Raw genomic sequence first — 22078 nt, forward strand, 5'->3', positions numbered from 1 at the left:
CTGTGAGAATTGTTTTGTAATTTATTGATTGTGTGTATCACATTTTGATTTTAAAAAGATTTCTTTAGAACAACGGAATAGTTAAATAAAATAAAATAAAATAGAAGTTGTCTTTAAAGTTGCTTAATTTTTCCTCGTCTGTGAACCCTTTGTTCATCCCCAGTGACATTTTAAATCCTCTTTGTGGGAGAGGATTTGAGGAGAGGTAGATTACTTCAAATGCTAGGCAGATACACTCTTCTGTTTGTAATTTCACCCACAACTAGGTCCCCTCTTAAGAGTCAGGTCTGTGTTGGACCTGCCATTGTCCTTTGTTACTAATAGAAGGCAGATGTGGCTCTGCTGAAACAATTTGCAATCCAGTTTTTGTGTTCTCGTTCATACCAAGCCACCTTTGCATGACCTGCATTGATACAACCAATGAACTAAAAAACTTAATTTCTGCCTTAAACTTTTAATAAAAATCAAATTGGTGCCAAATTGACAACTTACAGTGATAAGTTAATTGCACATTTCAACTACTTTGATTATAGCAAAGCATTTAATTGAAAGTTGAAAACCCTTTAAACTCATATCACATAATGAAGTTGACATGACAGAAATTGCACTGAAAAAATAAAATGTTATAATTAAGGAAACATTTCTTACAATGCGATCTTTCACAATGTGTTCCAGTTATATTACAGACTAACCTTAACAATATAATTTCGTTAAAGAGGTTCCACAGTATTGTATAAGTCACTGTCTGGGTTTTATTATTATTTTTTAATTTAGAAATTAGCATCTGATTTTTGTTTGAAGTACGGTTCAGTATCCACCCTGCTACAACTGCAAGAACATAAACATTAACATGCTAAATATTAACTTGTCAAAACAATAATTTGTTCAATTGTGCTTAGGTTGTTGCTCCAACACATTTATTTACATTTTAAGATAAGAAAAAAATAGATAATGCGATAAATTCAATCACAATGTTGTTTTTTGTTTTGAAGAACTTCATAACTGAATAAATTTATACTGTACTGACTTTGAAAGAAAAGAAAGAAATCCCATCTTCGATCCCCAAATAGGGGCTGATAAAATGATCAATCTGTAGTGGTTTGACTATCTGTAATTGTTCACTTGAACCTACACTGCCTCTTTTCTACCCTGTGGTGGTGTTTGGTGTGTTTGAGTCGATGATAATTAACTTGGCATAGGTTTTATAACACACTTTATAACTCCAGTTTTAGCAGACTGACCTTTTGCTTCAGACAGTAAACAGTAAAATCCGCCACAGATTACTACAGTGTAATTAATGTATTTAAGCACATTGTTCCCTACAATCTCCCTTCCCAAAAATCAACTTCCATAATATAATTCCAATATACATTCATCTAAACTTCTCTCTGTTTCTTTCTACAACCCCCAACCCACCCTATTTCTTTGTGTCTGCACCAGTCAATATATCTGACTAATTTGATGAACTGTGCCCAGTGCAAAGCAAATTTCTTTCAGAGAGTGTGGTAGCCATGGTGATCATTATATTGGTGCTGCATGGCCATCTGCTCTAAACATTAACCAAGCATGACTGACTGACACAGATATAGAGACAAGAGATAGAGAAAATGCAAAAGAGAGAACACATGTGCTAAGCACATTGATTCTGGTGGGATCAGCTCTCTTTTATGGGTATGTGACAGAGTTTTATTTACTGCCATGACATGAAAGCTGAGAAGCCCTAGCCATCTCTTTACTTTCAATGTAATTCTTATATCTTGACTGGGGTCTTCAGTTGCTGTGAAGAAAATGTGCTCAGAGTTACAAAACAAAGCTTAACAAAGGCATATGCTTGTGGAAAGCTCAATAATAAAAAACAAGCATCTTATAGATAAGATGTTTAAGCTTGCCATATGCATGACATTTAAGTCTGCTTTGTTTTGTATTTAGTTTATAAAATGTTCCATTGTAAATCCTGACAGTTTCCTCTATACATTTTGGCCCTGTTTAGTACCTGGCATTAAAATGCATTTTGGTCGATTGGATCAAGTAAACGATGCTAAATGCAGGTGTAATCTGGGAATAAAACGTTTTGAGCTTGTCCACTTTCAACCACTTCCAGAGGTAGTCGAAAGCCCATTTGTCCGGATTGCCTTCGTAGTGTAAACGCTCATGTGGTTGAATGTGTTCGAATAGCCGTGAAAGCCTGCCTACTCTCCACCTACTGACTTAATGCGTAAACATTATAGGAAGCGCTAGCCAGACTGAATTTAAACTTTGATGAGAGTGATGAGACTTATCAGACTGTCATCACTCAGTGGCTGGCTGTCTAAGTGGTGTCCGAATAAGCAGAATAATATAGGGTTTGTAGACAACTGAAAAAGTTTTTGGGGCAGACCTGACCTGTTAAAAAGAGATGGTATTCATCCCTTCCGGGGTGGTGCCGCTCTTCTCTCTAGAAATATGGCACATAGTCTTAGAGCTGAACCTTGACTAACTGGGGCCCAGGTCAGGAAGCACACTGACTAAACCGACTGTCTGCAAGTTGTCTCGCGTCACAGAAATCAGACAAATCCCAACACATAGAGACTCTTTCACCTAGATATCATCACATAGAGACTGTGTCTGTTCCCCGAATTAGCAAATACAAAAAAACTCCCAAACCCATTCAAGGGTAAACATTTTATTGATGTTCAACAAATAAAAAATTAGATATTATACAGATGAACAAATGATAAAACTCAGGTTGCTAGATATACAATCAATTTCTTCAAAAGCACTTATTGTGAATGATATGATTACAGATCATAACCTAGTGCCGTGTTTGACAGAAACCTGGCTAAAACCAGATGATTACATTACTTTAAATGAGTCCACTCATGAATGAGTTATAAACACGAGCCCCGTCTGAAAGGCAAAGGGGGAGGTGCTGCTTTATGTAACACTATCTAGCTATTTAGTGTAAGCAGTAAATCTCATTTGACATTTGTTCTGGCTACTGTATACAGGCCACCAGGGGCCCATACAGACTTTATCAAATCATTTGGTGATTTTTCTATCAGAGTTAATGCTGGCTGCAGATGAAGTCCTAATGATTGGTGATTTTAATATCCATGTGTAGATAATGAAAAATACATTGGGATTACAGTGTTTCCCTTACCATTATATAAGGGGGGCGCCCCGCCCTCCTAACGGCTCACCCCACCCCCCTTGAAGGTCAATTAAATTTGATTTTATTTTCTTTATAGCGCCAGATTACAATTTGTTATTTTATTAAACAAACTAAATAGCCCTTAAGTAATATGTTATTCATCTTATTTCCACGATGGCATGTCTTTTCTGTCTGTGTTTGCACGTTTACAATTATCCCAATGAGTGCGCACACGTGCAAACACTAGTGCGAGTGCGAGTGCGGGCGCCGGTAATGCACTCACTCTATGTGTGTGCGCGTTGCGGGAGAATAAAACGATTCGCGGGACTCCCGCAAACTAGAGATATCTATGAATAAAACATACAAAAACAAATACATTTTTATTCATCTGTTGCAGAAAAGCAACAAGAACAACTAAAACAAAATATAAACGATTTACAGGCCAGAGTTTCTTTTTATAACATGTTTGCAGCGTTGAGCGATGTAGCCAATCACAGACATATGTGTTGATTTATTGAACGCAATGGCCAAGGAAAAAAAAAAAAAGTGTTTGGTTCCCGTTTCCGACCGACCCTGTCAATTTATGTGCGACCCAAATTTATTTTATGAGCTTGGGGAAGAAATAATACAAATTAAATAAATACACGAATAAAAAACTTTGAGGCGAACTATAATTTATGTTTTTGTACAGCACCGTATTTGTATAGCCTGTTGTCCTCCAGCAATGCTAACAAACGAGGCAGCCACGGGCGTTCACACATCGTTGTTGTCATGTAGATGCACTGCTGCGCTTGTGACAGGGCGCATGAACTGAACGGGCAGAGATAGAGAGAGAGCCTGGTCGCGCGCGCGCACTCTCTCTGCGGAGCCAGGCGAAGGTATAGGCTTCACCGTCTCAAAACTAAGCATTGTCTTGCTCTCTCTCCCTCGCACATATTAATGAAAATAAATCGACACGATGGCAAGGTCGGAAGACTAAAGTTTAATGTGGAGCATTCGGAGATTTAATTTTTCCTGAATTACCGCTGGGTGGGAATTGTGCTAAAATACGTTGCCTTATCTTCTGTGAAAAGCGTTCCACACATTCAGCTGACATATAAACCACACTTTAAATAAACGAAAAAACTATCCAGTGATGAAATGTTTTCTGTGATGACACAAATCTTGTGGGATGTCCTAACCTCCGGGATAATCACACAACGCGCACACGTCCGATAATGACACGTCTAATTCGCAAACTAATGACTCACTTGAACCGATTAGTTTTAATGAATGGCTAAAACAACTGATCTTTCCAACACTGAACTCACGAGACGTCTGAATCGGTGTATAACTAATCGGTAACACTTTACAATAAGGCAACCCCGTTTCCCCCCGCGCACACATTCAAAATCAGCGTGTGTGTGTGTGTGTAACATGCTGGGACACACAAGGTGGTAGAGTACATGTACATGTAGGCTATGTTATGAAAAAATAGAGTAGCTTATCAATCGCTACTGTAAAAAAATAAATAATAATAATTTCCTTCCTATCCCTTGCTGCCACTGAAAAAGAAAAGAAAAGAAAAAAAAAGAAGTCCCTACCGACCCATGACCTCAACTGACAACCAACCGGAACCAAACCTTTTTTTTTACGCCCAATCAGAAGCATTCAAGATAGCCTCCCCTCACTGCTCAAAAGGGACGTTTTGTTCAGTGCTGAATTCTGTATGCTGGCAAAGAGATGTGTGAGATTGTGATGAACTGATGTCAGCTTTTTAGGAATTATTAAGGGAGTGCACTTTGCGCGCAGTCATGCCAAACCATGCACGCTGTATCTGCTTCCTTTTATGTTATAACACAAACAGTGGTTTGTGTGTTAATGCTTTAACCCTTTCACACGTAAGTTTAAAATATTCTAACTGACCCCCAGCGTGAGTTTTTCAAGGCGACCGTTATATTATAACTTGTCACTTTAATGTTTCCATGGTGACGCGTCATTGCTTGTCACGTGGCACAGCGCAACCACAACACAGGGCTGAATGAATGATGATCTGCTTTTATGTAATTTTTCCTTTTTTATTAAAAATATACACAAATGTATTAGCTATTGCATGAAACACTGATATTCCGATTGTCAAATATGTGCAAGTGGAAGTGTTTTGTTGTTTAAACACCTTTATAACGATCGCGTTATTTGAGCTGTATGCGCGATGGGCGGCGCCATGTTAGTTTGTTTTACAGTTTAGAGAATCGGATCGGTTGGATTTACAACACGTCAATTCCTCCACTTCTCACGAAATACATGAAAGTAAGTGGCCGGTGAACTGGGAGAAGAATAGGGTAAAATGTAAAGCTACTTACACAATGTGTATCTGATATGAATAAAAGTGTTGTCCTATTATAATGAAAATGGATTATTATTGCTGCTTCCATAGACATCAGTGTGTTTTTTACAAACTCAAAATCATTGTTTTGCTAATAATTATGTGTATTTAAGTGTCTGAAACCTAAAAGAAACATTATGTGGTTGTGATGTATGACAGCACTGAGATGTATGACAGCACTCAGCGCCAGTCAACACACGAAAGCACGTTTAAATTTAGCAGTTGATCACGTGATGCACTGACCGTTCTAATCACACCGGTGTGATCGTACGCTCCAGGGACCAGCCAAGACTGATCACACCAGTGTGATCGTACGTGCGGTTAATAATTTAAATGTTTTTATTTATATATATATATATATTTTTTTTATTATAATTTAAAATTTTAAACAATTTATAAAATGCAGTTAATATATTCACTGCGGCCATTAAAAGAAACAAGTGAACACCATGACTCCTTTAAGTGTTTGTGTCTGTCAATTTTCCCCAACCAACCAACCACCACTCATTGTCGGTATACTTTAAATCTTTAAATTAGAGCGATTATCAAGTCTTGTGTATACTCCATTTAGCCAAGGCTGCAAAACTGACTCCTTGTTACAAATATAGCAGAATTATCACTTCTATCACTAAAGATTGCTTTATAAATAATCTTCCTGATCATTCATCTCCTCAGCATCCCAGATAGCTTAGAAGAACTCGATGTTGCAACATAAACTATTGACTCTCTCTTTTCTAGCACTTTAGACACAGTTGCTCCTTTGGACTTAAAGAAGATTAAATAGATTAAATAGAAGATTAAATCCAATGCTGTGGTACAACAAGCACACTCTGGCCTTTAAGAGAGCAGCCAGAAAAATTGAGCGCAGCTGGGAGAAAACAAAACTAGAGTTTTTTCGCATTTCGTGGAAAGAGAGCACAATTGACCATTTACAAAGACCCGTCCCTTTTAGTTACCGTTGCTATGTCTGACAAGCCACGCCGCTCTTACGCCAAACCATGTTCTCATGCAGTGAAAAAACATCGCGGAGCAGAGAGGACACTGAAAATGCACCGACAAAGCGCTGACAGATAGGACAGACCTGGTTACTTTTGATATGAAACAAAGTCTCACCTTACAAATTTGGTCTTTTTTTTTAAAGAAATTTTTGTGGCTCTTTAATGTGTCTGACTGATCGCTGTAGAGCCTCAGTTAAAGCTGCTTGTGAACCGATAATCTCTTCCTTCTAGTTAATTTATACTATCAAATAAACATGAATGAACATAAGGAATGTTGTTTTAACCGTGGAAAGACGTCAGTACACACCTTTTTTCAAGTTCAAATCCTCCAACGTTAATCTACTAACTCTCCTGACTGCTTTGTTGGACAAAAATGGCGGATTCGGCGGATGGCGGATTATGATTGGTCAGATGGCCTGTCAATCAAACTCCCTGTGAGGGGTCAATTGTGTACAGAAAGGCCTTAAAAACTGCTAGATCTGCTTATTTTCGACCCTCTTAGAAGTACAACAAATACAATGTTTTTAATTTGATACAGTGGCCAAAAGAACTGGAAATAAAGCTTCAACCTCAGACGTTTCCAAACAGCACAGCAGTAATGACTTTATTAACTTATTTACTTGTAAGATTGATAACATTAGAGAGAAAATTATAACCATGCAATCGTCTACTACAGTATCACATCAGACAGTGCATTGTAGGGTCCCACTTTATATTAAGTGGCTTTAAGTATCATGTACCTAATTTGATACAATGGACTTATTGTTTACATAGCCTACATGTTTTTACATTGTACTTATATTTTGAAAATACCTGCATGTAATTACAGCTGCAATTAATTTATGTAATTACATTTGTAATTACACTTGTTGACCCTTCCCTTAGACCTTAAACCAACCCTTACACCTCACCTGTCCCTAACCTCACCCGTATCACTCCTCAACAGCCGTACAAGTGTTTTACAATACAACATCAACAGTGGGACTAGTGTCCCTGAGGAAAAAATCTATTCATTCGTTGCTATAGGAGAGGAAGAATTGTCTAAACTCGATAAATCATCTAAATCAACAACATATACTACCCTATACCAACTAAGCTACTGAAAGAGATCCTTCCAGAGGTCATAGATCCTCTTCTTAATATTATTAATTAACCTTTGTCATTAGGATACCCACCGAAAACTTTGAAGCTGACTATTATTAAACCACTTATTAAAAAAACACAACTTGATCCTACAGAATTAGTCAATTACAGGCTGATCTCGAATCTACTTTCAAATTGTCAAAGATACTAGAGAAGGCAATATCCTCACAACTTTTTAGGAATCTGCAAGGATTTCCAGTCAGGATTCAGACCATATCATACACAGTATCATGAGACTGCTCTCATTAGAGTTAGAAATAATTTGCTCTTATTATCTGATCATGGTTATATCTCTCTATTAGTGTTACTTGATCTTAGTGCTGCATTTGATACTATCGACCACAACATTCTTTTGAATAGATTTGAAAATTATGCTGGCATTAGTTAAATTGCATTGGAATGGTTCAAATCATACTTATCCGACCGTTTTCAGTTTGTAGTAGTAAACAAAGTGGTATCATATCGATCACAAGTTCAATATGGTGTACCTCAAGGCTCAGTACTAGGACCGTACATTCTAACCTTGGGAGATATCATTAGAAAGTATGGCATTAGCTTTCACTTTTACGCTGATGATACTCAGCTCTATATTTCTTCGTGCCCTGACGAAACTTACCAATTCACAACATTACCGTAAAGCATAACTGCTATAAAAAATTGGATTACTAGTAATTTCCTACTATTTAATCATGAAAAAACACAGATTCTTATTATTAGACCAAAAACCTCTGCATGTAACAACCTAGAATACTGTCTAACGCCTGTTTCACACATACTCTGTGTGCAGTGCATATGTGGTGCGTGTTGTGGTGCATGTTGTGGTGCCTATGTGACCACTATTGTGCTTTCAGATATGCTGTGATTGCAGTGTGCAACTGATCTACAGCTGTACCACAAACACAACATTTATTCTCTATTTTTTTATTTCAAACAATATTTTTACTATTAGCAATTTTATAAAATAATATAAAATAGTTTCAGCATTGCGATTCTATTTGTACACAGTAGTTATAGCCAGGTCTACACTCTTTCACAGTCGTATTCACGTTTAAACTCCATACACTTAAAAAAAGTATTATTGAATGCATTACTTCTATATAGGTTTATGTATTAAGTTGCTCAAGCAAGTGGCAAACCATTTAAACACGTAGGTCTACTTGTGTTAACATCGCAGACATTTTAAATCAAAACATACAATTGACAAAAACAGCTCTCTCATACCTATTCTTTTGCATTTAGGCTACATCCATTATCTTGCGTTGTTTAGGTACTGTGTAGATTTCCTTGCTTAAATTACCCCGTGCGTAAAGTTAAAAAGAAAATGGCTGTGAAATATACTAGAATAATTTAATTAAATGCATTTATGGCATTGCCGGACCTCATCCGTGTGCAGTGTGAAAGCTCTAACCTGTTGACATGAGTACGGAAATGTGTGGATGTGTGAAACAGGCGTAACACTTGATGGATGTTCTGTAAAGTCTTCGTCGTCAGTTAGGAACCTGGGTGTGCTCTTTTTTGATACCAATCTTTCATTTGAAAGCCACATTTCTAGCATCTGTAAAATCGCATTCTTCCATCTTAAAAATATATCTAAATTGGACATATGCTCTCAGTGACAAATGCGGAACAGTTAGTTATTGTGTTCATGACCTCAAGGCTAGATTATTGTAATGCTCTACTGGGTGGTTGCCGTAAACAAACTCCAGCTGGTCCAAAACGCAGTATTTAGAGTTCTTACTAGAATCTGGAAGTATGACCATATTAGCCTGGTTCTGTCAACACTGCATTGGCTCCCTATTAAACATTTTATACATTTTAAAATTGCTAATTACTTACAAAAAACTAAATGGGTTAGATCCCCAGTACTTGAGCAAGCTCTTAACGCATTATAAGCCTTCAAGTCTATTGCAATCTCAAAATTCTGGCCAGTTGATAAGAATATCAAAATCAACTGCTGGCGGTAGATCCTTTTCCTATTTAGCACCAAAACTCTGGAACAGTCTTCCTAGCGTTGTCCGGTAAGCAGACACACTCTGTCAGTTTAAATGACAGAGACTAAAGACACATCGCTTTAACCTGGCATACACTTTAGTGTACACATAAGTTAGGTCAGTCGGGAATACTTTCCATAATACCTGATGTATGTTTTACATCATAGAGGAATGAGATCTATGCTAATATTAGTCTCTCCTGAGGTTTACCATAGTCTGCTTGATCCGGGACGTATCTAGATCAGATGGTGGACCTAGACACGACCACAGCGCAGCCCTGAAGTGTCAACTAGACTCTCCCCTGTGAGGCCTCCTCGATACTACAAAAGTTATTTTTCTACCTCTGTATAGATAAATTGCATGCCAGACAAGTAATTTGTCACTTTGTAAAGGACCTGATGGAGGACCTGCGCCTAGACATGATCACAACGCATCCCTGAAGTGTCAGCAGAGATTGTATCGACTAGAATCTACCCTGTGAAGGCCTCATCGACACGACAGCCAGTGGTACAGATCTTCAACAAACCAGTCTCCATACCGGCGTGATGAATCCGATCTTTAACCAGATGGAACTGGATAAATATTTTGAATGTTCCGATCCAATCTGACCTCTGACCTGAAAAGCAGCCTGAATCATAATCATGCACTGTTCATCGTTGGCCAGAGGAGAACGTCCCAACTGCTGCTTTGAAACAATCTGTATGTTAAAAAGCGCTATATAAATAAAGGTGACTTGACTTGACCCGCACACATGCACATTCAAACGTGCATACTTATAGATTAAACGCTTAATACGTATGTGCATGCCATCACCGTTTTCACAGATTCACGGCTTTGAAGTTTACACAGAGATTATAACGTTATAGTTTTCAAAACTTGTTTTCAAAAACTTGCATTTTGAAACCCATTTCAAAGTTCTCAGGCCACCAAACACCATTTTCACCATGTAAGCTGCCCCTAAGTTAATAACTATTGATTTTTACAATGGAAATGAAGCAATCAAAGACTTAATTAAACTGGACAATGATTTTTTTCTTGAGGTGCTGTACAGCCAAAACAATATTTGTTTCATTAACTTCCTATCATCACTGTAAAGTTTTATTGAAACAATCTGTATTGTAAAAAGCGCATAATCGTGTCTTGACTTGACTTTGACTTGAAGTTTGGTTTGAAGACAAAAAACGTACCAAGAACAATGTTCTCTCACCATTCCATTCTCACCACTAAAGCACCAGGTGTAAATGGGCAGGTTTCTCCCTTGTCTACTTGTCGTCCGATCCACGAAAACACATCTTAATTCTTGGTGTAAACAGGGCCTTAGGTTAACACTGATTTATAAATGCACATTACCTGAGCCAAACCATGTATGTAGACCCAAACCATAACATAAGTGTAACCTGTCGATGCATGTAATACTTTTTTAAACTTCAGTGTAATACGAGATATATATCACTTTGGCAAAAGATGAGGTCCCAATGCTTTTCTGGTGTTCGCATTCTTGAGGAGCGCCAAGAGCATCTTGGCAGAGTCAATGACATCAGACTTCATCAACTGGAGATGCCGTAGAGAGACTTCTGCAGCCTTATGAACAAAGTGCAGCACACTTTACTGGAGATGAAGATTATCATTTCACCTGTTCTTTTCATGGTGTGAAGAATGAAATCTTTGAATGATTACTAACTGAGATAACTGATTCACTGTAGGTAAGAAACCACAATTATGTCATGCTGGTTGTCAGCAGCCATAGTCAGCATAAAATTTTGTCAAGGCACTCAGGAACGGGTGCAGTATTTCCATCTATTAATTTTCTATTTGTGCATATCTCAACATATCTTCATTTTGATTACTGTTTCATCTAATTCAGTTTATATTTAAACTATATTTAACACTATATTCCCTGCATTAACAGAACCAAAACTTGGTTCGATCAATTGTTAATACTATTTGATGGATTCGGGCATGCTAATGGTTTGCATTGCCTTTATTTGATGCCAAGGCATTCTGAAGCTGGTGAATGGAGCATATAATTCTGAAAAAAATGTACTATTAAGGGTTTATCTTCTTACCCCTATGGTATTCTTACCAGTGATCCATATATTGAGTTTATAAGGTTGTATAATTGCCTATAACATAGGCAATTACCTCTTTAACCACCTCCAGTGTGCTGCATCCATCCATGCATTTCAGCCATAGTGCACCAGATTGTGCACCACACACCAACTCTGGAGACAGAGAGTGATACGGTCAATCTGTGTATAGGGAGGCGATTAGGAGTATATAATTGTTTGAGTGAGATTACACCTGTCAAATCATTATCACTTTCTTCATATAAATAACAAGGTGTTCGAAGTAACACAGATCAAATATGGTTTTCACAAAGCTGTTTTGGGTCCAAAGGGCCAGATATACATAAAGCAAATTCGAAGAACGAGCTGGTGTGACGTTATTCCGAACAAAATAAGGCCAAAATGAAGTTCGTTTGGTGTTCATTTCAGAAGTTCGAAACATTTTTCTGGAAAAGTTTTCTCTGGCTGGTAAACACCTTTGAACTACCATTGGTCCATGATGATAACGTAATAGGTATGTGTGCTCTGAGGCTCCACCGTCAGATGTCTGCGAGGAAAAACATGAATACACTGGAAAGCCGCTTTATAGATATTGAAGTTGTAATTATAATTGAAAGAGACACTGTTTTTTCATGTTTTGTACTGTAAATCTGCTTGCTTTAAAGTGTTGTATAAAGTGCTATATAAATAAACGTTCTATAACTTTACTGGCGTACTGGAGTGCCGAAATGGAGAGCTTGTGCAAACATATCCACATCGCTATAATCAGATGCTTTTGAACTACTGATGAACTACTGTTCCCTTTTGAGAACGTTCTCTTCGTATTGCGTAGCTATATGCAGTGGGAAAACTGCTTTTCTCAAGAATATTGAAGCCATTATTTTAAAATGCAGGGCATCTGCACAGCGAGCACAGAGCTCGTCTAGCTTGCTCATTGGCTGTGCTGCAGCAACTGCACGAACCTATGGCAAAGCGGATGAGACGTGCAAACCAATCGAGTTGCTTCACGCCCAGGGCACGTCAGAATCTGCCAGAATGGGCGTGGCTTATGCCTATACAAGCAGACCATTTCGCCATAGAATCAGATTTAATCTCCTTCTTCACTGATCTCTGAGCCTTCACCGTCGACGAGCCCCTGCAGCGGAACGAGCGACCTAATCAGCGGACACCACACCTTCAACTCGGTGCCGCCTTCCCCTGAATTGCCGTTAACCTGCGGCCATCCAGCGAAAAAGAAGCCTTATATCCTTTTCAGCTGCTTCTGTGTGTTTGCCGTTGCGACACTCTAGAAGATGAAAGAGCACATTTTTGAAACAGCGTTGTTTCAAATGCCGCGCCCCGTGCCTGGGACTCGGCCATGCGGAGACTACACTCAACAATGGCGGCTACCCGCACTGCGAGAGCCTGCCCATCTCCATCCTGCGCTCGCGGCTAACTCTCCTCTTGGACGGCGACCCCGCCCATCGCGCTCCCGCACTTCCTTCCCTCTTCGAGCCTTGACTGAAGAAGCGACGAGGTCAAAGGATGCTTGAACCGAGCGAGCCCGCGCCGGCCCAGTCCCCGCATGCCTCGCTCTCTCCTTGTGAGACCCCCTCACCAGTGCTTTTCTCGCAAACGGATCTATGGCCCTCCTCTCAAGCAGCAGGACTCGTTTTGTTGGCGCATCTGAGGAAGATGGCGACTACAGCCTGTCTCTGGCTCCATCTGAGGGAGAAGATTGGCCAGACTCGACAATTGACCCCGGCCCTCAATCCCAAGCTAGCGGAGACGGCGTTAGAACGAGAGGGGACACTGAACTTACTCGTGTCCTCACGAAAGCCGGCAAGGGCCTTGACATTGAGTGGCCTCAGGAGCCCACCAGAAGCCGTATTGACGGGTGGTTTCTGCCGTTATAAATTGTACAGGCTGGTCCTCACGGTCCACATTTGTGAGATTTTATAACCTAGAGGTCCCTGCTCTGTAGGCACGGGTAATTTCTATCTAAAGGCCTTGGCCCCGAGGGCCCAGAGCCTCTGCAACATTATACCTTAATAAAGGGCCCAACCTTTGTCTGATCCTAGGGTAAATTGTGACTTTCAAACTTTACTGTTGACCTTGGGCTACTTAGCCTCAGTTAATGGTTCAAGGCGAAGTCACTAGCTAATAGCACGGCATTTTAAAATGGGTTCCCACTGCATATAGCTGCGCAATACGAAGTGAACGTTCTCGAAAGGGAACGTACTTGGTTACTAACGTAACCTCGGTTCCCTGAGAGTAGGGAACGAGTATTGTGTAGCCTACCATGCTATTACATTTGGCTCAGGTGCTGTTGCTTCAGTCGATTTAACCTGATTTTATGGCGAAATGGTCTGCTTATATAGGCATAAGCCACGCCCATTCTGGCGGGTTCTGACACGCACTTGGCTCAAAGCGACCCGATGGGTTCGCGCATCTCAGCCGCTTCGCCATGGGTTAGTGCAGTTGCTGCAGCACAGCCAATGAGTCAGCTAGATGCTCTGCTCTGTGCTAACTGTGCAGCTGCACTGTGTTTTAAAATAATGGCTCCAATATTCTCGAGAAAAGGAGTTTTCCCACTGCGTATAGCTAAGCAATACTCGTTCCCTACTCTCAGGGAACCGAGGTTACGTTAGTAACCGAGTACGTTTTCTCACCGCTGTAATTTTTTCTATTCTTTTGTTATTGAAAGGAAAGCGCACAGCACATATTTACATAGTCATCTAAATGCCAGTGTCAGCAGTGTGGACGGCGTCAGGATGTTCACTAATAGAACAGAGAATATGCACATGACATCATAGTAGGTGTGAGTCACTGCGGTTACACCCACTGAGTAGCAAAAATAAGCAAATATCCCTGGAATTTACAGAATGAACTGGAATCCAGACAGCGAAACGTGGATTTACAGTTACCATTATGTGTCAGATATGTTGAATTTTGGGGTAAAATCATACTCTAGGTTATAAATTGTATTGACAACTCATCAATTAAATATTTACCATCTTATATTCTACTTAACTGTTACGTATTTGTTAGCGTTTAAAGGGGACATATCATGCTTTTAAATCGTTCCTTTTTACATATAAATCATACATTTGTGGTCTATATAAAGCGGATTTGCAATGCTTGGGTCTGAATTCCTCATTATTATAGCTCCACGGGCCCCTTTTCTACCCCTTTTCTGATGTGCGTCTGAGAGCAACTCGTTTTGGTGCGGTCTCTTTAAATGCAAATGAGACACTTCATACCCCGCCCCCTCTCCAGTTTGCAGAGGTGACACTCTTTCAACTCCACCCCGTTCGGCCATTTTTGTAGTTTGATAGCAGAGATACGATTATCTAGCGGCACAGAAACTTTTTATTCACACGTTATTAACAAAATGTCATCAAGCCTTACATGTTTGAGCCAGAGCCGGACCTGGAGCGAGATGAAAATGAAGACGAAGAACCTGCAGAACAACGTCTTCATATGGATGTATCGCAATGGTATGTTACGGTATTTACAGTAACTTCTCCATCCACGCCCACTACTACAATACTGCATGTTTTACAACGACTATTTAACACTCGCAAAACAAAATATAAGTTATATTATAAACAATTAAAGAAAAGCACTAAAGTATAATATGCTACGTTTAGAAAAGCATCAGATAACACAGCGGCTAAATGACAATTGTCATGATGAAACTCAACAACAGTAATACGGCTACAGACATGTACCATGACCACCGTGTGTTTTAAGAAAGTAAAAGTACTTTATTTTTATTAACGTTATTTACAGCTTACCGAAGTGCTCTGTTCGTCATCTCCAAAGATAGAAGGAATTGATCCCTCAATCAGACAAAGTCTATCGGTAAATCCTCGTTTATACTGGCGGAGGTTGCTGAAGTAGTTATTATTGAAGTGCTTTGCGCACACAAAAATGACTTTACCCACAGATGTGGGTACATTTCCATGAAAAATAAAACTCAACCAGGCACTTCGAAGAGGTTCTGATGCTGGGAGACCGTGTAATGCGTGTGGGTTACTAAATCCAACAACCGAACATTTTGACTTACCCTCTTGTAACGTCTGCATCCTTGAGCTTGGACTACAAAATCGCAGCGAGAAATAAAAATGGTGGATTGCTCAAAGTGTTGGGCCGGGAGTCGATGTCCTTATTTGACAGTTCCGCTGCAAATACTTTGACGTAATTGTTCAAAAAAACGTCATAGAGAATAGAAAAATCGGAACAGGTTGCAAAATATGACCAAAACAGAATATAAAGATATCAACCAAGCACCTGAAGAGACTAATTTCAACTTTTCTGTACTTATAAACACTCCAAATATACAACAAAATGCATTTACGGACTAAAAAAGTGGATTTAGCATGATATGTCCCCTTTAAAAAAAAAAAACATCCATTATGATTAGCATTGGGCTCTACAAACGGGAATGGCTAGATAATATTAGACAAACCCAGTTTTCCTTACAAAGCAAGTAGATCGATGCAATTACAATATAAATAAAACAAAACATACTGCAGTTAAAAACACTTATGTGTTTTGTGTCAATGTGCTCACATAATAGTCTGAACTATTGTAAGGTAGGTAAGAAAGTCACAACATAATCACCATGTTTTGGTGATTCAGGAAAAAAATCATGAGACTTCCCTAAAGATATTAAAGCTATTGCTAATCTACCTCATTTTGGCCATGGCTGATTATTCCCAACAGGAATATTTAATCAGAACTTTAAAATAGTAATTGCATTTTTTGTCATTAGTATCTTGTTTCACCCCAATGTTCTTTCCTCGCCTTACCAAGAAATTTAAGTATGTAAAAAGCTCAACAGCACAAAGCTCTAATAAATAAATAAATTTATTGTTATAATTATTATATATTTTTCCAGGAAACATATTCCACACAACACCAACAAAGCATATGCTCTACATTTGATGTTAGCTTGGAATATCTTCCCATATTTTTATTCAAAAAACAGTCTGACTTCAGAGACCACTGCTATGCCATTATTTTCTAATGATGGAAATGAAAAGCACAGACAATGTCTCTGACACAAACACACAGGACACGCCATATGAAAAGCATTTGGCTACATTGGCTATACCCTCTGTCTGTTCGAAATTTCATTCTTCAAGTTTCAGGTCGACCCCTGGTTGTCATTAACCTTTAGAAATGGGGCAATGTCATGCAAGGCTTATGGGTAGTTTATAGTCTTGAATGACTTTGAGATTCAGCTGTCTCTGCTGTCAACAAGGTGACTTTTGGCGTGCCAACCAATGACTGTATGTCAATGATAAACCCCTTTCACACATTACGGTATATCTGTAAGTATTGAAAACACTCTTCTGAAGTATTTTCTGAAGGGTCCTTTTAGATTTCTTGACTCTGTGGCCTTGTTGCACTTGGCTGCTGGGCTTGTGAGCAGCCTGGTTGTTATTAGTGTGTCTGCTGGTATTAGATTTGTGCACACACAGACACACACAACATTTCGCAGACACATGCAACAAACCTCTTCTGGGTAGACTTATTTCTGAGCAATTCTTAGGCAAAATCCCCCTACAACCTTGAACTGACATAACCGTTTTTCGAAATTAGAATATGGCATATCATTCTTATATCATCCTGACATACATTTTCTCTTAATCTTTGATTTTGAAGGGGGAAATCCATTAAGTGTTTCGGTTATGAACCACTGTTTTCTGAAACCAATCAGATTTTCTTTGAATCTGCACAGCTGGAACTGGAGAGAAAACCTTTTGAAAACCACATTCAGAAATGCATCATCACGTCATTCACCTCAGAGGAAATTCAAATTTGGCTTTCTCAAGAAGTACGATAACAATCTGTATTACTTTATTTTAAAAGATGATGAATTTAAATATTTTTTAGCGATTCCCTGAGCTTTACAAAAATGTTCAGCCAACTCCTTTAACCACTAGACATTTGTAGTTTTCAAAGAACTGAAGATGGCAGAATAAAATGCAAACCACATGTCATGAGTTTAATTTAGCTAAACCCTTTGAATACAGATGTTCTGGAAAGGGTCAAAATTGGCGTAGTCAATGACCTGCTTTCCAGTGACCTCCTTAGCTGGCGTAAGTACACTTCCCTACCTAACCCTGTGACTGGGTTGTAAGTTAGTGTTTGTAAACAGAGCAACCATGTGCGCTTACGCACATGGAGTGTGCTCTTCAATTTGTCCCCTTGCAAATTCAGTCCAAGATTAAACTTTCAAAACAATACATATAATACCCTGAAAGTTTCTCAGTATGCTGGCTCACATCAAACATCCAATGACTTGCATTGAATGATGAGAGAAAGGTACATCTGGTGTCATATAAATGCCAGAAATCAGAGCTATTGTGAAAATTTACACCAAAATTGCTAAAGTATTACTAAATACAGTGCAATATAAGCTGCCATTTAATACAGCTAATACATTACTATGCAGGCTGGAAAATGTTTTGGACCAAGGGGTATTTTTAATAAACCCTACAGATAAAAATACTTTAAATGCCTAGTATAAAAGTCCAATCCAAGTAGAGACAATAAAATCTCTTTTGAGAGGAAACTATATGGAAAATATGACTATAAACACCAAGCCCAAAATAAAAAAATGAATAAGCTGATAAGTGTCGATATAAACCTCGATTTTTGCCTGAATGCTCATTGTTCTCTTCATTATTCTTTTTCTCTTAAAAATTGTCAATCGTATCAACACCAGCAAGGACAACAACAATAATAAAATATACTATAAGTACAATTAATGTAAAATCTGTCACCCTACTGATTTGAAAACTATCAAGCATTCTTCTTTTTTTGCCAGAGAGTGTTTATAAAATTGAATATGCAATAAAAAGACACTGTCAGACAAATTTGCTATTCTCTTGAACACAAATGTTTGTTTTTCCAATGATGAATTCAACCAAATAAACATTTTTTCTAAGGAATAATTCAAGTCTACCCCTTCTACTACTACCCTTATACTTCTTATCAAGGATCTACCATGTCATGAACAGAAGAACATGATTGTTTTGTACATCTTGATCCAAACATTCTTAACAAGGAAAAATGGTCTGACTAAACTTCCAGTTTAGTTAAAGCTAATGTTGTCAGTGTTGTGTATTCTCACCACTAAATATAATATCATGCCATGGAGATGTAACAGTTACAATTGTATTAAAGTAGAATTATGCTTATTGAGTGATGTACTGCGATATCTCCGCTATATCACCAAGGGATTATCAATTCTAAGCTTAAAGTTGGAGTTGAAGCTTAAACAGTAACATGAAGTCATTATGGCCCTTGACTCTCTCCAGATCCCTTCATTGTAGTTACATTAGCATTTGCACCACCTCTCTATCATGTTTATTGACAACACTCCATAAAGCATCCCCTTGCAGGCATGGACTAACTTCCACACTTCTCATCTAAGCAGAATGTTGGAATACACAAGCTAAATACACAAAATAAGGGGGCAGGACTTTTATCTGTATTATTCCATCAGCCAATTATGATGCAAATCCTAATAGGGCTGTTAAAATCAGTTAAACAAAGGTGGTATTTGCAATCCATTAGTACAGATGCTGTAGTCTTTTGTAACAGTTTACTCAAATTAATACTTTTGATTGTTGCGTGTCAAAAGCAACTATGAATTCAACATATCTGAAACATTCAGACTTGATCACTTTCAGCTAAATGTTGACTTTATTAATACAATGGTCAAAGTTATTCAAGCATTTTACTTTTTTTCTTTGTTCTTTTTTTTTCTTTGTTCTTTGCTCAGTATGGAATTTCAATAGTCTAAAGCTTAATGTCAAACATATGCAGATATGTTCCAGGCAACTATAGCCCACCTCTGCTGTGCATAATATCCTAAAGGAATTTAAATCAAATTCAGCATGGACAATAAACTGTTCTCTAAATGTAATAAAAACTGTTTTCCTCCAATTGAGAATATTCATGTGTGAGCTTAAAATTTAAAGATATAATTTAGATATTGTGTACAAATAAACAATAGGAATGCTATTAATGTCAGACAACTCAAAAAATTCCGCTCTCCGGTGGCCCTCAGCTAATGGTGTTATGGGGTTGGGTTTCAGTTCTTTTAAAGCCTCTGACCTTGTGGGCTTCCACCACTATGTTCCTTTTTTTTTTTTGGACCTCAGAACTGTGCTAGTCTTTGTGTCTGCTTGTCACTCATTGATGAATGCAATGAAAGCAAGGAGTTCCACTATCCCTGGCCAAACTCCCACATTCAATCAAAGCACACAACAAATGAAGGAAATGTAGCAAGAAGAATTTTGTCAGATAAAAAAAATATCTTTTACATTAAGAACGTTTTTTTAGAATGAATATTAAAGAAATTCTTTTCACCTCCTAAAACACCCCTTTCTTGTATCTACATTCAGCCATCCAATAAGGCCGGTGGACACTGAAGAGATAAGATAATTTTGTTAGTGGTGTGACTGTTTAGTCTTGCTCTCAGCACAGGAGATCCATTGGGAAATAATGCCTGAAGAAGAATTGGCCAACAGCCTCACAAAGATCAAAATTTTTTAAAGCAGGCACATTCCTAAATCTGTCCTTTGCACCACATCTTATATTTAAAAAAAAAAAAAAATGAATAATGAAAACCAATGAGATGCACATGCTTGAAATACTTTCTGTCTGCACAAGTAAAAAAAAAAGAAAAAGAAAAAAAAAGAGAGAGACAGAGAGAGGGTGGGAGGGAGAAAGAGAGACAGAAAATGTCAGCCATGTTGGTGAAGCTTTATCTAATATGCTTTCATTATTGTATCAGCTCACAGGTTTTAAAGAGGACAGTACAATGCTAAACAAGAGCTTGAAGCCATTAAAGAGACCCTGGGGGACAGAGGAAAAAGGGCAAGAACAAAAAAACTCTCTCACCTTGTTTTAAGTCCCTCCACTTTGTAGAATTCCAACAAACCGTCTAGGTCTCCTCTTAAACAAATCCTAAAGGGCAGCCATCTTGCTTCCTTCTGTTCCGTCTATGAAACAGACTACCTCCGCATCAATATTCATGGGTTAGTCTGACGTTTGCTTTCATCATCAGGGGCAGAAACCCTGCGTTGTTGTTGGCTGTCGAAGCGCTTCCAGACACAACCCATAAACACACGCTCACTCTTGTATGTGCTTGTATAGACAGTGAGCAGAGTGAGACAGTCCAAAAAGTGTAAAAGTGTGTGTAGATCAGAGGAACCAAGCTTGCTTTGCCGGCAAGCTGAAGTAATTGCAAAATCGCTTTCCTGCTGGGTCCTCTACACACAAAGGGACTGAGTTTCTTTTCTTCCCCCTCCTTTTTTTGCTCTCTTTCTTTTTTTTTCCAGCCGCACACAATAGTGCACACTTTACTGGCTGCCCCGAAGCACTGGACTGGATTGCACCGTCCACCCACTCCAGCGCACACAGAGGGAGGGAGAACACCTCCACTCACAATTTGTATACAAAAATGGAAACGTGAAAAGAGAAAGAATTATTATAAGACATTAAACCAAATTTTCTTACTCACACTATTCTGTCTAATAACTAAAATCTCTCTGACTGTCTGTCTTTCTTTCTCTCTGAGATGACGAAGCACTGCCTCAGCTTCTATGAAGCCTTGCTCTTATTTACGCATGCTTGGTCTTATTTTGGCACACTGTGGTTTGGGAGCTGCACACTTAGTCTTCAAAAAGTGAACAAATTATTTTCTGACAAGCAGGAAGCATGACACTGAGTTTATGCTGTTGAATTCACCACTGTGAGACAAGAAAGTGAGACTTTGGCGAGATAAAAATTTGATTGAACAAATCTGATATTTGAACTAAAACTCTGAATGCAGATACATTTTTTTCTGTACTAAAGACAGAAAGTTCAAAGCTTCTCAGTTAACACTATGGCCCTGTGTGTAGTCATGTGCATGTGAAAGCTTGCACTAGCCCATCTCCTCCTCCACTCTCTTTTTAAAACTTTAAACATCATTTTTTTTGTCTTGTCTGGATTTTAATAGGTGGTTCTTGTCTGAAAAAAAATCAGCCTTTGGCTCCTATCCAGTTTTGAAAGTGAGACCCCACCTCTTTCCTGTGAGACACAGCCTAGCTGAAGTGACGTTTGTTGACTCAATAGTTTCAGGCAGGGAGCAGAAAAAGGAGATTTGTTGTTACACCGCATGGAGGAAGGGAAGTGGGGGAAGGCAGGAAGGTTTGCATGAGCAGTACTCACCAGAAATGGCCATTGCACATATCAGGTTCAGCAATTGTGCAATAAGAGAACAGACTGCATCCCCTGGTCAAACACTTAAAACACTTATCAAAGAATCCAAGTCATTTGGTCAGGTTTTAAGAGAAATGTGACGAATCACATTGTAATCCCAATGTTTGTAACAT

At 38.6% G+C, this 22078-nt stretch overlaps 1 protein-coding gene across 2 annotated transcripts in view; it reads right to left on the reverse strand.

Annotated features, from left to right (window-relative positions):
- tet2 (tet methylcytosine dioxygenase 2) overlaps window positions 1-21192 on the reverse strand; it is a 43079-nt gene extending 21887 nt beyond the window's left edge. Inside the window, exons 1-2 of one of the 2 annotated variants that reach the window (XM_077232317.1) lie at window positions 20601-21192; window positions 11770-11849 (exon numbers count right to left, since the gene is read on the reverse strand). The gene's annotated coding sequence lies outside the window, so the exon portion shown is untranslated. The remainder of the gene's footprint in view (window positions 1-11769; window positions 11850-20600) is intronic. The other variant, XM_077232316.1, reaches the window with a different exon arrangement.
- Between the last annotated feature and the right edge of the window lie 886 nt (window positions 21193-22078).

The sequence above is a fragment of the Siphateles boraxobius genome, unplaced genomic scaffold, assembly GCF_051911475.1.
Source record: "Siphateles boraxobius isolate OS27281-9 unplaced genomic scaffold, OSU_SipBor_1 17, whole genome shotgun sequence".
NCBI classification, from domain to species: domain Eukaryota; kingdom Metazoa; phylum Chordata; class Actinopteri; order Cypriniformes; family Leuciscidae; genus Siphateles; species Siphateles boraxobius.